Here is a 14,287-nt window from a genome sequence, read left to right as displayed (position 1 = left end):
AAAGAGAAAAATAAGTGAAGGCATGTCACATAGTCACCCTGTCCAGAAGGGCGCTCACAGCAATAACTTACTTCTTAAGACACCACGAAGAGAACGGTGGTCCTGCCCCCAATACTGCATTCGGAGTTATAGGCCTTCATTAGACAAAACAGTGCTTCAGCTCTAAAACTAATTCCTGAGCTTGGGCAACATGCAAGCCTTGGTGGGAAAAGTGTCATGAAGTCCTCCAAGGCAAAAGCCTCACAATCGTGTGTGTGCTAGGCAACTGAAGCAGCTCATGAAAGTCCCAAAGAGGGGGCACCTGGGTGGCTCAGTGGGTTAAAGCCCCTGCCTTTGGCTCCGGTCATGATCCCAGAGTGCTGGGATCGAGCCCCGCATCGGGCTCTCTGCTCAGCGGGGAGCCTGCTTCCTCCTCTCTCTCTGTCTGCCTGCCTCTCTGCCTACTTGCGATCTCTGTCTGTCAAATAAATAAATAAAATCTTTAAAAAAAAAAAAAAGAAAGAAAGAAAAGAAAGTCCCAAAGAGTTCCGCACTTCGTGGGCAAGGGCTCCAGAGCATGGGGGGCTGCAGGAGGCCTGAGTGGGCTAGTGTCTCTCCCAGGACAGACTGCACTTCCTCTAGAGCAAATGAGGGGTAAAGAAGGTGAAGAATTCTGGAACAAACCAAGGACTGGGAAACAGGAGCCAAGTACCCTGCTGACTGACCCTCTCCAGACCTATGCAGCCAGGAAGCTGAAATAAGTGGTCTCTTGGGTTCTCTTTTGGTCTCTAAAACTGCACGCATCATGGGGACCTCTGGTCCTATCAACTTCCCATGCAGATAGAACACAGCTCTCCCCAACTTACAAAGGACCTCAGGGTACATGCATCCATGAAATGGATGTAGCCTCCTCTCCAACGCTGAAAGGTGACAGCTAATGTCCAGCAGAAATGAATCTAGAAGTAGGGCCAAAAAGGTCATACTGAAACATCAAAGGTCCTTGCCAGGGCCCACTCAAAAAAGCACCCACTGCAGCCCTTTACCCTTCTCAGGTTTGGCGTGGGAATAACATTTAAAATAACCCCCGAGGGTGTTAAGGAACAACACCCTTGCTGCTATGCACTGACTTTTGGTAAGACTTTTGGGGCCCTGTTTGGGCTAGGTAGGGTGACATCTCCATCTTCCTTCCAGGTGGTTTTTGTCCTAAATGCTCCAGGGAACCGTCCAAGTTATTTAGAGAATCTGCTTCCCCGGAACATGCCCTAATGTGGTACTTCAGCCCTGCCTCCCCGGAGCCAGACAAGGCCCCTCGTGAGTCAGTCCCCAAGAGTGAGTCAGTCCCGGTTGGCAGAAACCCCCCCAGATTCTTGGCTTCATTCATATGCGCTTGCCAGCAGGAGTACACATGTGGCCCCGTGGGCTCCATCCCAAGGCTCTACTAACATTTTTTAATGATTTCAAATCACAGGAGAAATAAGCATTTCTCTGTCGATTTTCTAAATTTAGGAAGGGACTTGAAGAGACAGAGCATTTACTGAATACCTACTATGCGTCAAGCAGTTACTCACAAAATTTATACCTATAAAATTTCATTTCTTCCGGGGTGCCTGGGTGGCTCAATGGGTTAAGCCTCTGCCTTCGGCTCAGGTCATGATCTCAGGGTCCTGGGATCGAGCCCCACATCGGGCTCTCTGCTCAGCAGGGAGCCTGCTTCTCCCTCTCTCTCTGCTTGCCTCTCTATCTACTTGTGATCTCTCTCTATATATCAAATAAATAAAATCTTAAAATTTCATTTCTTCCTTGCTCTAGCCTTGTGGGTGTAAGAATAGTTATTCCCCTTTAGGCAGTGGAGAAACTGAGACTGCCAGAGGTCAAACACTTTGCTCAAGGCCATGCAGCGGGTAGGCAAAAAGCACCAGGACTCCCATCACGCGTTTTCGACATTGAAGGACAGGGCACAGGGAAGCAAATGGGGATGATGGAATCCACCTCTGTCCAGTACAAGCTCATTTCTCCAAAGAACATCCCTGTGCCACAAAGAAACCAGGGAGACACAGGCAGATCCAAGGTCACTCTGCAGATGGGCACACACTCACTCCTCTGGTTGAGAGAAGACTCTTGGAAGCCAATCACAGATGTGCCAGCTAGGACACAGGAGCCGGCAAGATCCCTGGCCTGGGATAGATGCGATGCTTGATGCAGGACAGCCCTAAACCACATTCCACATCTCACCATGTCCCCCAAAACCCAAACCAAAGATGCACCAGAAAGGTGCACCTAGCTAAGAACCCCAGTCCCACAGGAACCACCAGGGTAATGAACGAATCTTCCGTATATCCAGTGGGAAAAGGTGTAGCATCCCGAGGTGATGAAGCTTGCTTTCACTGTAGCAGCCCAAAGGCCTCTACCACTGCTTAGCCACTCTGTCCCCGGAAAAGCCTTCCCCCTTCCTTCCAGATGTGGGCTGGCTGCAGAACTCCTCTCTGGGCTCTGCTAGCAGTGTACTTCAAACTATAATAGGGTGCTTCTCTGCAGCTCACCCTCCCACCCCCCACCCCCCACCCCACAAAAGGTGCAGAAGTCCCTTTCTCTCCTTCCCTCTGGGCCCCAAGGCCTGCATCTGTAAAACAAAGGATGTCAAGAACACCCAGCCTCCCAGCACTGGCTCCTGGAATGAGAAGGTCGGTGGGCAGATGCCCCACTCCACAAGCCTAGAGAAAACAGTGACCCAAAACCACCAAACCACATACTATCTGGGACCCTTGGAACTGCCACCCTCTCCTTCACTACACCTTCTTCTCCTCCTACTAATTAATGCATTCTTAAAATCCCAGAGGGACAGTCTCCTTCCTTCACTGCTGGACAGATGTGACCTATAGCCTTGCAGGTGTCCTTGGAAGCTTCCTCTGAGACCCAGCAGCTGGCTTCATGCTCAGCCTCTCCCATACCCGGCAGGTCTCTGGGGACTTGAAACCCCACTCCACCTGGGTACAGAGGTCCTCGTGGGGGTGTGGGGAACGACAGACACACAACCTCTCTGCTCTTCCACTTGTCGGAGGCGGATGGCTGCTGAACGATCACAGGTGGTTATGAGGATCAAATGGGCAGCATCTGGTGAAAGTGCCTGTCCTCTCCTCTCTGAGTGCTAATCCATGTAAGAATTATAAACATTGTGCTTTGAGTAACTCCTTGACAGCACTCTCAGAAGGCTTTGGTAACTGGCGGCAGGAGGACACGAACTTCCTATCTTTACAAAGTTATTTCTCACTACCCATCTTCAAACCCTGTACTCTACAGAGGTCCCAGGCAGTAGCCACTAGCCATTCTGAGCCTCTGGAATGTGGCTAAAGTAAATCAGGACGGGACAGACATGGGACATAACACTGCAGACTTTGAAAACTTGGTGTGGAAACAAAGAAGGTAAAGCAACTCATCAATAATTTTTTATTCAATAGATAGCATTTTAGATATATGGGGCTAAATCAAACAGATCATTAAAATATCAACTGATTAATAAAAGTGAATTCCACCTGCTTTTTACTTAATTTCAAATGTGGCTACTATAAAATCTAAGATTGCATGTGACTCGTGTTCGATTTCTATGGGACAGCATGACTTTAGGCAATCTCCATGTTCTGCCCTCTTCTTTGTCTTTCCTTCGTCCTTAGTGGGCCAAACTCTCTTATTCTCTAAATCCCAGGCCAAATAAGTAAATACATTTCATTTAATTTAAAAAAAGCTATCTCTTCTACAAGTCTGAGACTTCTTGCAGAAGATCTCAGTTCTCTGAATTTCCAAAGCACCATGGGATCACAAGCTCCTTAAGAAGCAGGGTTGGTGCCTAACTTTTGCTAATACACTTAGCACCCACGCCGTACACAGCAGATGCTGACACATTTGTTAACTGGGTGGATAAGTGAATGAAAGAAAGGCTGATTCAACAGAAACTGATAGATACTCTTGCAAATGAGACATCTTCTAAACATTTTGATTTTTCAGAACTAAGGAAGTCAACATGAACACATTCATTTCTTTGGACAGGAATAAGACTTACTAATTTTTAAATTTTAAGTCTTTGTTTAAAAAAAAAAAGGGAGGGGTGTCCAAATGTCCTGGGGTGAAGTGTACCAAAGATGAATAATAGTAAGTGAAACACTAACTGCTCCACCATACTTTGGGAAACACTGCTTTTGAAGACAAAATGGACTGGTGGACCATCACCCTCTTCACGGAGTTTTTCACCCAGGCGACAGCTATTTACTTGGGTGACTGGGAAGGACCAAATAGATCTTCTTTAATTGCAAGGAGGAGTGGTGGTGAGGAGAGAACTCTCTGCTTCAGACAGACTCAACCTTAGGGGAGAAAGCAAATATCCTAGCCCAAGTGTGGTACTAAATCCTCTCTGGAAACACCAGAATCTTCTCTAAAGCTCCACATCTGGACTCCCACCAGCCCCTGGTGCATTCAGCCCTTGGACAAAGCTCTTGGGAAAGCAAATGCAAGACAAATTTCCCAAGAGGAAATGAAACTCATCTCAAGGGATGAGGCTTTTTCAGAACAAGACATTTGAATCAATTCTACCTCCTTTGCCTCCAGCAGCAATAGGCTCAAACTTTTCCAGGAAGCTCTACCCTAACAGCCATTTTGATGAAAGAGATTTAAAAATGGAGGCAAAGAGGAGAGTGTTCGGAGAAGCTGGCTGCTGACAGGAGCAAATCTCCTGTTTTAGGAGCCTTTTTTCCAGGGCAACACCCCAAACACAAAGCACACAACTGAAAGTAAAACCTCTTGGGTTTTCCTTGGGTCTCCATGGCTGAAGGCTGCCTACTCAATGTTCAGCGTGCTCTTCCTGCCATCTGGAGTCCAACAGGGCTAAAGCCAGCTGAGGTGTAGGGAGGCCTGGATGGATTCTAATCTCCAGGACAGGTGGGACAATAACAGCATCTGCCATGCTCCTAACTCCATTTCCTCCGGTGCTTTTGCTTCACTTGCTATTTTATTGGAACGTTCTAACATCCTTCGTGGCCAGAGGCCAAAGGAAAAGAAGCACCCAAGACTGTTAACTTTGGAACCAAAATTAGTGATGCCCACTCTGGCCTAAATCCCACTCGTGAAAATGCCTACAAAAATGGGCATTTGGAACGGTGTGGTAAAAGCAGGCAGTGGAAACACATGTCCAAGATGCTCTCCACCCGGATGGCCCTCATTAAAAAGCTGACACTTGGTGATGACTAAGACTGAATGCAACAGATATTTCAAGGAGCTCGTCACTGTGGCAGTTCATAACCATTGCAGCTGAAGCCAGGTCCCAGCAACCTCCCTGTCCCCAAACACCCTGGGCTCCTCTAGGGGTCAGCGGCAGCCCTGGAGCCCCACCCAACCAACTGGGGGGAAATATGTAAACAAGTCAGCAGAGAGGCAGGCCGTCAGGACAGACGGTCGGCAATGGCTCTCCCTTGGTCAATGAAAGGAAGGGAGATGACCCAGGCTCGGGGGTAATTAGCCAGACCGAGACACGTCCCACGGGGCCCTGCTACTTAGCTTTTAAAGCCTCAGAGAGGAAACCGGGAGCCTGGGCCAACAGGGAAAATGGCCACTTTCTGCTAAACAGTCTCTCAAGGCTAAGGTTCTACAGCTTAGACAGGATTCCAAAAAAAGCACTGGTCCGGAGGTGCAAAGGGCAGGGCACATCTGCAGAGGAAACAGTCACCTTAATTACCATGTCTAGAGAAAGTGCGATTTCATTTCAGCCTCCAAAACTACCGCCCAAAGGAGGAAACCAGAGAAGTGTTTTCAATTTGAAAGAGACTGGAAAAGAGGGTGAGAGCAACCGACTCTCCCCACCCTCTTGCAACTTTGGACCATAGGGTGCTTGCCTACTTTAAAGAATATTACCAGAAACAAAACAAACAAAACCAAACCACACACACACACACACACACACACACACACCCTCCCACCACCCCCGCCAGCCACAAAACCCTCAACAATCCAATACCCGCTTTCAAACCTATAGCCACTAAGAGGTAAAATGTCCCACTTTAGTTTCCAAGGGCTGCAGCCCACGTAACTCCTTTAAAACGCAGAGGGAGAGCCCCTGGCAGCAACAGCATCCGCCCCCCTCACATGCCCCCCGCAGCTGCGCCCGGGGGGGGGGGGGGGCTCGCTCATGGGAGGGTGGAAAACGTACGCGTGACGCCACCACCGGGCGGCCAGATACCCGACGGCGGACTCCGAGACGGGGTCAGACGCTCCGGCTGCTCCAGCTACCACTGAAAGGACGGAGAAAGCAATGCTTTCGTTCCAGAAACTTCCGTCAGGGCCAGTTCTGGGCCAAACCCATGGCCAAAGAGGCCACCTCCAGCAGATGACTCCTTCGCAAGTGCCAACCCCCCCCCCCCCCCCCAAAAAACGGTTGGCCCCATCTCCTACGATGCCTTTTTCTGGCACAATCTAGAAAGCACCGCCACCATCAGATCCTAAGTAACTTGGGATCCAGGGTAACTTTCTTTTCTCCCCAAATCCCAAAGCCTCATCTCCAAGTCTCAGAAAATGTTAGAGAGGGAGGTGGGAAGGACAAGTTAAAGTATCCCAGTTTTAATTTGGGTGAGGGGGAAGGGAGGGAATGGGATGTTAATGTGGCTGCGGTGTGGGGTGAAACGGAACCAGATGCGGCTGCTACATCTGGAAAATGGGGGAAAAAAAGTGTTGGGGGAGAAAGACACCGTAGTCTTTTTTTTGGTGGGCCAATAGCTTCTGGGCCCAGAGGGAGAAGCAAGCCTCACCCCCACCACCCCAGCCCGAAGGTGTCTGGCTACCTTTAGAGGATATGTGTTAAATGAACTCCATCCACATTGTCAATGAATTCCTCTACAAACGACGATTCCTCTTTTCCCAGCCCCAAACATAACGGGAGGCGGGAGCGGGGTGGGCAGACGGTCTGAGCCAGAGAAGCAACATAGAGCGATGCCGAGTGAACCGCACCGGGCAAAACCCTCATCCCTTCCCCCAACTCCTAGAACCAGATTGGAACTGAACGCTCCCCTCCCCCCGACCCCATAATGGGGCTTAACATCACCCGCTGGGCGCCCTCCCTTCCACAAACTTCCGACTCTTTCGGAGATGGACTAAGTAGAAGATAACCCCCTCTGGAAAAGGGAATTCCTTTCTCGCTCTCCGCTACAGCAGATTCGGCCATTTGGTGACGACACCTCCTTAAAACCTATTCCAGAAAAGCTAACCTATCCCTCCACTTCCTTCCCTCTTCAGTCCCCTACCCACCCACCCCAGTCTCGCCCCCAGACCTTCCCCGAGGTGGAAAAGACTTAGAAATACCCCGGGTACTCAAAGCTACCTGCTGAATTGGGGCGAGTCCCCAGTAGTGGACTAAAAGAGATGGACTGGAATGCAACACACACACATACACACACACACACCCCACCTCGCTGCCCACTCCCGCCCAGCCTCCCCAGTCCGAGGAAACCGAGGGCCGCCGCCGCCTTCGCCCCGGCCCTGTCCCTCCCAGGACTCACCGCGGAGTCGCCGCCGCCTCGCCAGCTCCCCGGCGCGAGTTGGCGGAAAAGTTGGGCTGCAGGAGGAGCGGCGGGACGAGCGCGGGGAGGGGGCGCAGAAGGCGACGCGAGCGGGGAGCTGGGAGGGGAGACAAAAGGGGGGCGCAAAGCGCTGGGGAAGGAATCGGGAGGTGCAGGGGGGCGGGTAAAGAGTGGAGGGAGGCGCCGGACCCGACTGGGCTGCGGCGGGGAAGCACGCAGCCGGGAGGCTCCGGCGCCGGGGGCCGCTCGGGACGCCAAGCCCGCCCCGGATCTGCGGGCGCCGCGGCTCTTACCTCACTCGACGCTGCGGTTCCGCTTCTGGAGAGTCCGCCGTGGCTCGTGCGGGCGGGCGGGCGCCCGCGTCCCCAGCTCCGGCCCGCCGCCCCCGGGCTCCGCTCGGGTCCTGGCGGGGCCGCGAGAGCCCCGCGGCCGGCGCTCGACTCCCGGTGGCGCTCGGTGCTCAGCGCCTCCAGCCCGGGCGGGAACAATGGAGCCGAAGCTGGTGCCCCGGAGGCGGGGCGTGGGGAGGGCTCCCGTCCGCCGCCCGGGGTCTCCAGACCCTGTGGCTCCCCTCTCCGGATCCGGGCGGCGGCGCCTCACGCTTCTCGCAGACCCGGCTCCATCGCCCTGCGGGGGCCCAGGCGCCGAGGCGTGCCCGACTGCAGCACTAGGTCGGTGCGCCCTAGTGGGCGCCCCTCGGACCAGCCAAAAGTCCTCGGTCTCCGCGGCTTTTCTAGCGGCGGCGCGCGCTCGCGTCCAGGGAAGGCGAGGTCGCCGCAATGCGCTAAGCGGAGTCTCGGTCCAGTCGGGACGTTGCCGCCCAGCTCCGGGCACAGCCCGGGCTCCTCCGCGCGCTGCGGCTGGACCAGAGTTCGGACTCCCGCTCGCCGCCGCCCGCTGCCCAGGCCGCCGAACCACTGCCCGCAGGAGCGCTCCCAGCGCTGTGCGCCGGCGAGGCGCGAGGGCTTGCTCTCTCACTCCCACCCGCGCTAGTCCCACCCCCCTCCTCCTCCCCCTGCTGCTGCCTGCTGGGCCTTGTAGTTCCCAGCCGCGGCCCCCGAGAAGGGGGAGCCGGCTGAGCGGCGCGGAGCTCTGGCGCTCCTTTCCTGCAATCTGGTCTCCTTGCGAGCGCGTGCCCCTGCCAGGAGGGCGCCCGAATTTCAGGCCGTAGACACCGAGCCATTTGGGGGGGTGAGGTGAGGCGACACTGTGGTCCCGAGGTTGTACGTGCTAGCACAGGCCTTGGGTCGCGCTGTGCCTTGGAGAAATGATTCTTCTCTCTCTAAATCTGTTTGCTCATCTATGAAAAAGAGGATAATAGTGCTTTTCATATAGAGTTGAGGATGGAGGGAGGGCCTACCACATAGTTAACACTCAATGAATACAAGCTGTTTTTATCCGTGAGAAGGTTTATCCCCTCTTCAGACTCTTCCCTTCCACCCCACGGTTCCCCAGCCACAGAGTTCAGGTTTCGTGGTCTATGGGAAGCGGGACCCTGTGAATTCTGCAGCACCATTCTGGGCCTCCAGAAGTCTTCAGCCTGCAGTGAATTTTAGGAAGCAAAGAGTGAATGGTGGGAGTTGGGCATACTGTTGGTTTGGAAATTAATCAGAACCCAAGGAAAAGGTTCTGTGGAACCCGAGGAAAAGTGGCTAAAATGCCCTTTCCTCTGGGTCCTTCCACTATAATCTAGTGGCTCCCTAATGATTCCTCTGGGAAGCTTGTAAAAAAATACAAATTCTTGGACCTGCTCAGACCTAAGGAATCAGGCTGCGCCAGGAAGGAGCCAAGCGTCTATATTTTCTCTGAGGTTCCCAGGGTGCCACGTTGGAGCCATTGGTAGGGTATGAAAGACACCTCCATTCTGGTCTCCTGCTTATGAACTGTTTGATTTTGGACAAGTCCTACATCTGAAAAAAAATAAGACTTGTTCACCTATCCCCTCCGCCCCAATACACAGTTGGCTGAGACTCCCTCAAAAGGTTATCCAAAGAATCAAATAAAATAATGGATATCAGTGCACTGAAGTATTGCACAAATAGAAGTCACTATAGAGGGGCCCCTGGGTGGCTTAGTTGGTTAAGCATCTGACTTCTGGCTCAGGGTCATGGTTTCAGGGTCCTGTGATCCAGTCCCACAACCGGCTCTGTGGTCAGTGGGGAGTCTGCTTGGGATTTTCTCCCTCTCCCTCTGCAAACCTCCACTTGTGCTGTCTCTCCCAAATAAATAAATAAATAAAATCTTTTTAAAAAAGTCACTATGTAAGTGAACTTAGGACCTCTACCTCATTGCCACCCCACCAACCCCTCAAACTTACAGAAGCTGGAATACTGAATGAGATAATCTTCCGCCCCTCAAATTTAAGGCAATGGTCTAAGTTATTTGACCAGCAAGCGAAAGAATAGTGACCATCACAGTGTCATTCACATAGTAGGAGTTCAATAGCCATTTATTGACTGATCGGAGTAAATATTTAATAAATATTTGTTGAATGGTTGAGTTAATTAAAAACTAAAGAAAGAACAGGAAGTCATGCATTTGTGGAATCAAGGAACTTCCGCCGGCTTATAGTCCTGCAAGCCTATTCCCCTCATTTTTAAGCCTTATAGCTCCTGATCAGGATATGTGTATCCTCCCATACAAGCTGCTCACCCATTGGGCCCTCCTCATTTTTCTTTAAAGTAGGTTCCACAGCTAGTGTGGCGCTCAATGAGGGGGTGTGGGGGGGGGCGTGGGGGGGCTTGACCTCACAACCCTGAGATTAAGACCTGAGCTGAGATCAAGAGTCTGATGCTTAACCAATCAAGCCACCCAGGCACCTGGGCCTTCCTCATTTTTAAAGGCTCATTTAAAGACTCATAAAGAAGGTGAAACTCATGTGCTTCCCCCTTGTAGAGGCCTTGCCTGCCTCTCCCAGCCCTGACAGTCCCTGAAACTCTCCTGACCTTCTGGTCTAACCCATTGATCTGATATTTAACTTTGCTAGTCATCTTTTTTTTTTTTTTTTTTAACTCTCTCTTTCTAACTAGTTTCCAGACTGTAGCAGGGCAAGGAGCTCATCTCTGTATCTGTTTAGCTGAGGACACTCTTCGGGAGGTGTTCCATATGTATTTGGACTTGCTGAGAATAGCAAACCCAGGTTAGCAGAGGAGGAAATCTGACTGGAGGGAACAGAATTGGGAAGTCAAGCGGTGGAGAATCCAGTGTTTATGTTAATATCCAATGACTAATTTTCCCATTCTATTACTGAAAGGGAATCTATCCCCTTCCTTTCTCTGAGTAAAACAGGGGGTTTTCTAAATAAATAAATTTTAAAAAAACGGGGTTTTCAGTCTAGCCCTTTCATTTTTTAGATTTGGAACCATTTTAGAAGTATCTTGAACCCAAAAGAGGAGCCTGAAGGATATGTCCTTGATGGAAACAGAAAGAGAATGATCTAAATGCCTGTCTGCTGCTGAACAAATTTCTCTATAGATTTAGCAAGAAACCAAAATGAAAGCAAGCAGCCAACTTGATAGCTCTCCTTCCTCCAGTTCTCAAGGAAACAGCCAAAGACAGCAGAATGGAGAAGGTGAGAAACTCAGAAAACGAATGGACCGTCCAGACCAAAGACATGGCTCCAGAAAAACGGAGAGCTTGTTGCTTTCATCCTACCAACCCAACTCCCCTTCCGTGCTGCTCTTCCCCCCTCCTCATTCTGAAAAGCAGACCCTCCACATCAGGACAGGCCCCAGGCCATTGGAGGGAGAGCTTCCCCAGGGCAGCCCTGAGAGGCTCCAGGCAACGGGGGTCAGCCAGCCGGCAGCTCTGCCTGCCTCTGGACTGCTCTGAGGACTCCTGGCACCTTGCCTCCCCACACAGAAATGTAATCTTCCCTCTGAGATAACAAAGAGCTGGGAGGGTCAGGGAGGATTTGTAGGCCCCTTGCCCTGCCAGCTAGATGTCTGAGGGGGAGACAAAGGCCCTCATGCTCGAGGACCTGATAACCAGATGGGGGCCTGTTGCCTCCTGGATCTGTGGGAGGAGGGAAACGGTGCTGAATGAAATGGAGGGAAACAGAGCTCTCCCCAAAGTCCCATCGGTTCTCTTTGTTTCGGAACACTGCAGAAAATCCCTTCCTTCTTCCCCAAGGAACTTGTGCCCTCAGAGTTCTTCTATGGACAAGACAAGGGAACTCCTCCTCTCTCCCCAGCACTCCCCTGCTCCACTGGAGTTTCATTATCTTAGGGCTCAGCTGTTCTCACCAGAGATGAGCACCCCCACTACATGGGCTGGTAGAAGTCAGGGGAGGCAGGCAACATCTGTACTTGGTCTGGCCTGGGCGAGAGAGCTGCTCCAGCCGGCTTTGGGAGCCCCTCAGACCCAGGACTGGATGCAGGATGGGATTCAGGAGGAGCGAAGAACCCTCTGGGATTCTGCCTACAAAGTGGATGTTCACAGGTCCCTGGGAGCAGGGGGGTGGCCAAGCCTTTTGCCCCAGGCCCCTGGAGTTAGGGAGCAGCAGTCAGTTACCATCTGGCTGCCATTTGGTGACCCCTGGCTGTTCTCAGCACAGCTTCAGCATATCAGGGAAGGGAGGGTCTTGTTTGGCTTGGTGTTTTTGTAAATAACATTTCACCCTCTCCTACCAACTGGGAGTGGGAAAGGGACTTTGCAGTAATGGGGCTCAGCTGGCCCTAATGCAACATTTATTCACTCAGCATTGGGGTGCAGAGAGGGCATGAGAGATGAGGGCACAGTCTCAAGGGGTGCCCAGTTTTGTAGTGGACACCCAACATTACAAGCCATGCCACACCAGGCGCACCTACAGGGTGTTTGAGAAGGAGAGATCAGGAGAGGAGTCAACTCAGGGCACGTGATGCTGGAATCTTAAAAGATGACAAACAGCAACATCTGAAAATATACAAAGTCATCTGGGATCATTGAGGAGGACAAGACTGGACAGTACAGGCAGAGGCGTTGAAGCTTCTCTATTATCTTGCCCTGGAGGGATGAACTTGGTCTCTGGGAACCAACAGGTCTGGGTTTGGTCCCAATTCTGCCACTTCTTTCTGGTTGTGTGATCTCAGGCAAGCTCCTTACCTCTCGTCTGTTTCCTCAGTGGTGTAATGACGGTCCCAACAGGACCTGTTCTTTGCAGAACTATTGAAAGGATTAAACAACATAATGCTTGTAGTGCACTTGGCACGGTGCCTGGCACATAGTACCTGCTCAATAAATGGGAGCCACTGTGGAGATATTTGAGCTAAGGAGCTTTCCTGTGGCTCAAGACACCTCTCTTGGAGCCCATTCCCCAGGTATCTTTGTGGCGTTAGCACCACCCTCAGATTCTCTGTCCCCCCAAGACCGACTGCAAAAAAGGATATATTCTGCCCTCCCTCTTCTCCTTCGTTGTTGACTCATAAGATAAGCAGCCTCTTTTCCTGTAGGTTTTACTGTGAAACAGGAAGAGAACAGCAAGAACACATACATAAAAGCGGACCAAAACCTCAGAGATCCTAAGAGCTAAGGTCTCTTGTTTAGCTCTCAGACTCCCTTCAGAAAGTTCACTAAGAACCTTAGCTGGCCTTTTGTCCTTGGCTTTTCTTCTGAGCTCCCTAAACTCTTCCCTCTTTCTGACTCCAACTTACAAACCCTCTCCCAGTAAAAGCCAAAGCACTGTCCTGGGGGACTGGAGAGGTGACGGGTGGGCAGTGGCAGAACAGTGGACAATTTGCATTTCTGAGGACTCCCCAGGAGTAAGAGGATGGGGTTCCTGGGCTTCTGCCCTGCCTAGGGACAAAGATCAAAGTTCCAGGGTTGGACGGGGATATTGAGGATTCAACTTTGAAGTGGATTCCATCCAAGGATATGCTAACAAAGTTGCAGATGACTTCTGCTGGGTTGTTAAGAACTTTTGGTGATATTGGAATGGGTGGGGTCAGAGAGGAAGAGAATTTAAAAATAGGACGTGTTCCCCCAGACTGGTTAAAAAAGATAGATATGCATTTTAAAAGACAAAGGTGTTTGGGAGGGTGTGGGAAAATGAGCACTTGAAACCATTGTTGGTAGGAGTACTGATTGATAGCCTCTTTGGGGGGTCTTTGATAATGTTTATCAACATTTAGTCAGTATATGTTTTACATACTCTTTGATTCAGTAATTCTTCTAGGAATTGAGTAGATAGATGTCCTTGCATATGCATAGAAAGACTATATACATAACATATATACAAAAATAATCATCACAGTATTATTTGTGGCTGCAAAACACTGAAAACAGTGTACATGTCCACCATTTGACTGTTCCATAAGGGACTTGGTGAAATAAACCATGGTACATCTATAAATGCAAAAATGCACATCTGTTAAAAGGAAAAAGATGGATCTGTATGTACTAATATAGTGGGGAAAGAGCAAGAAGTTTTGTATTGTGGATATGAGAGATCATTTATGGGGCCCCTGGCTGACTCAGTTGGTAGAGCTTGCAACTCTTGGTCTCCGGGTTGTGAGTTCGAGACTCATCTTGAGCGTGGAGCCTACTTAAAATTAAAAAATAAGATATGTTTCTTAAAAAAGAATCACTTGTGGAAAAAAACATGGGTACGCACATACACTCACGTATGCAGACACTTACACACAAAGATGCTTATCTCTATGTAGATTACCTACAAGGAAACACACACATACACAGCTGGTGAACTGAATGACTAGGAGTTTAAGGGGTAGGAAGTGGACTTTTAGACTAAGCCCTTTGGCACTATTTAAAAATTTCAT

General features: G+C 50.7%; 1 protein-coding gene across 9 annotated transcripts in view; it reads right to left on the bottom strand.

The window, feature by feature from the left end:
• The window catches only part of FGFR1 (fibroblast growth factor receptor 1), a 47,719-nt gene extending 39,761 nt beyond the window's left edge, over positions 1 to 7,958 (bottom strand). For 7 of the 9 annotated variants that reach the window (XM_045992145.1, XM_045992153.1, XM_045992163.1 and 4 more), the window contains exon 1: positions 7,826 to 7,958. The gene's annotated coding sequence lies outside the window, so the exon portion shown is untranslated. Of the gene's footprint in view, positions 1 to 7,511; positions 7,739 to 7,825 lie in introns of those variants that run through there. The other 2 variants (XM_045992182.1, XM_045992191.1) reach the window with 1 other exon arrangement.
• Positions 7,959 to 14,287: the final 6,329 nt, after the last annotated feature.

This window comes from Meles meles, chromosome 2, assembly GCF_922984935.1.
Source record: "Meles meles chromosome 2, mMelMel3.1 paternal haplotype, whole genome shotgun sequence".
NCBI classification, from domain to species: domain Eukaryota; kingdom Metazoa; phylum Chordata; class Mammalia; order Carnivora; family Mustelidae; genus Meles; species Meles meles.
The sequence above is the reverse complement of the archived record's forward strand: the minus strand, read 5'-3'. Positions and strand labels throughout refer to the sequence as shown.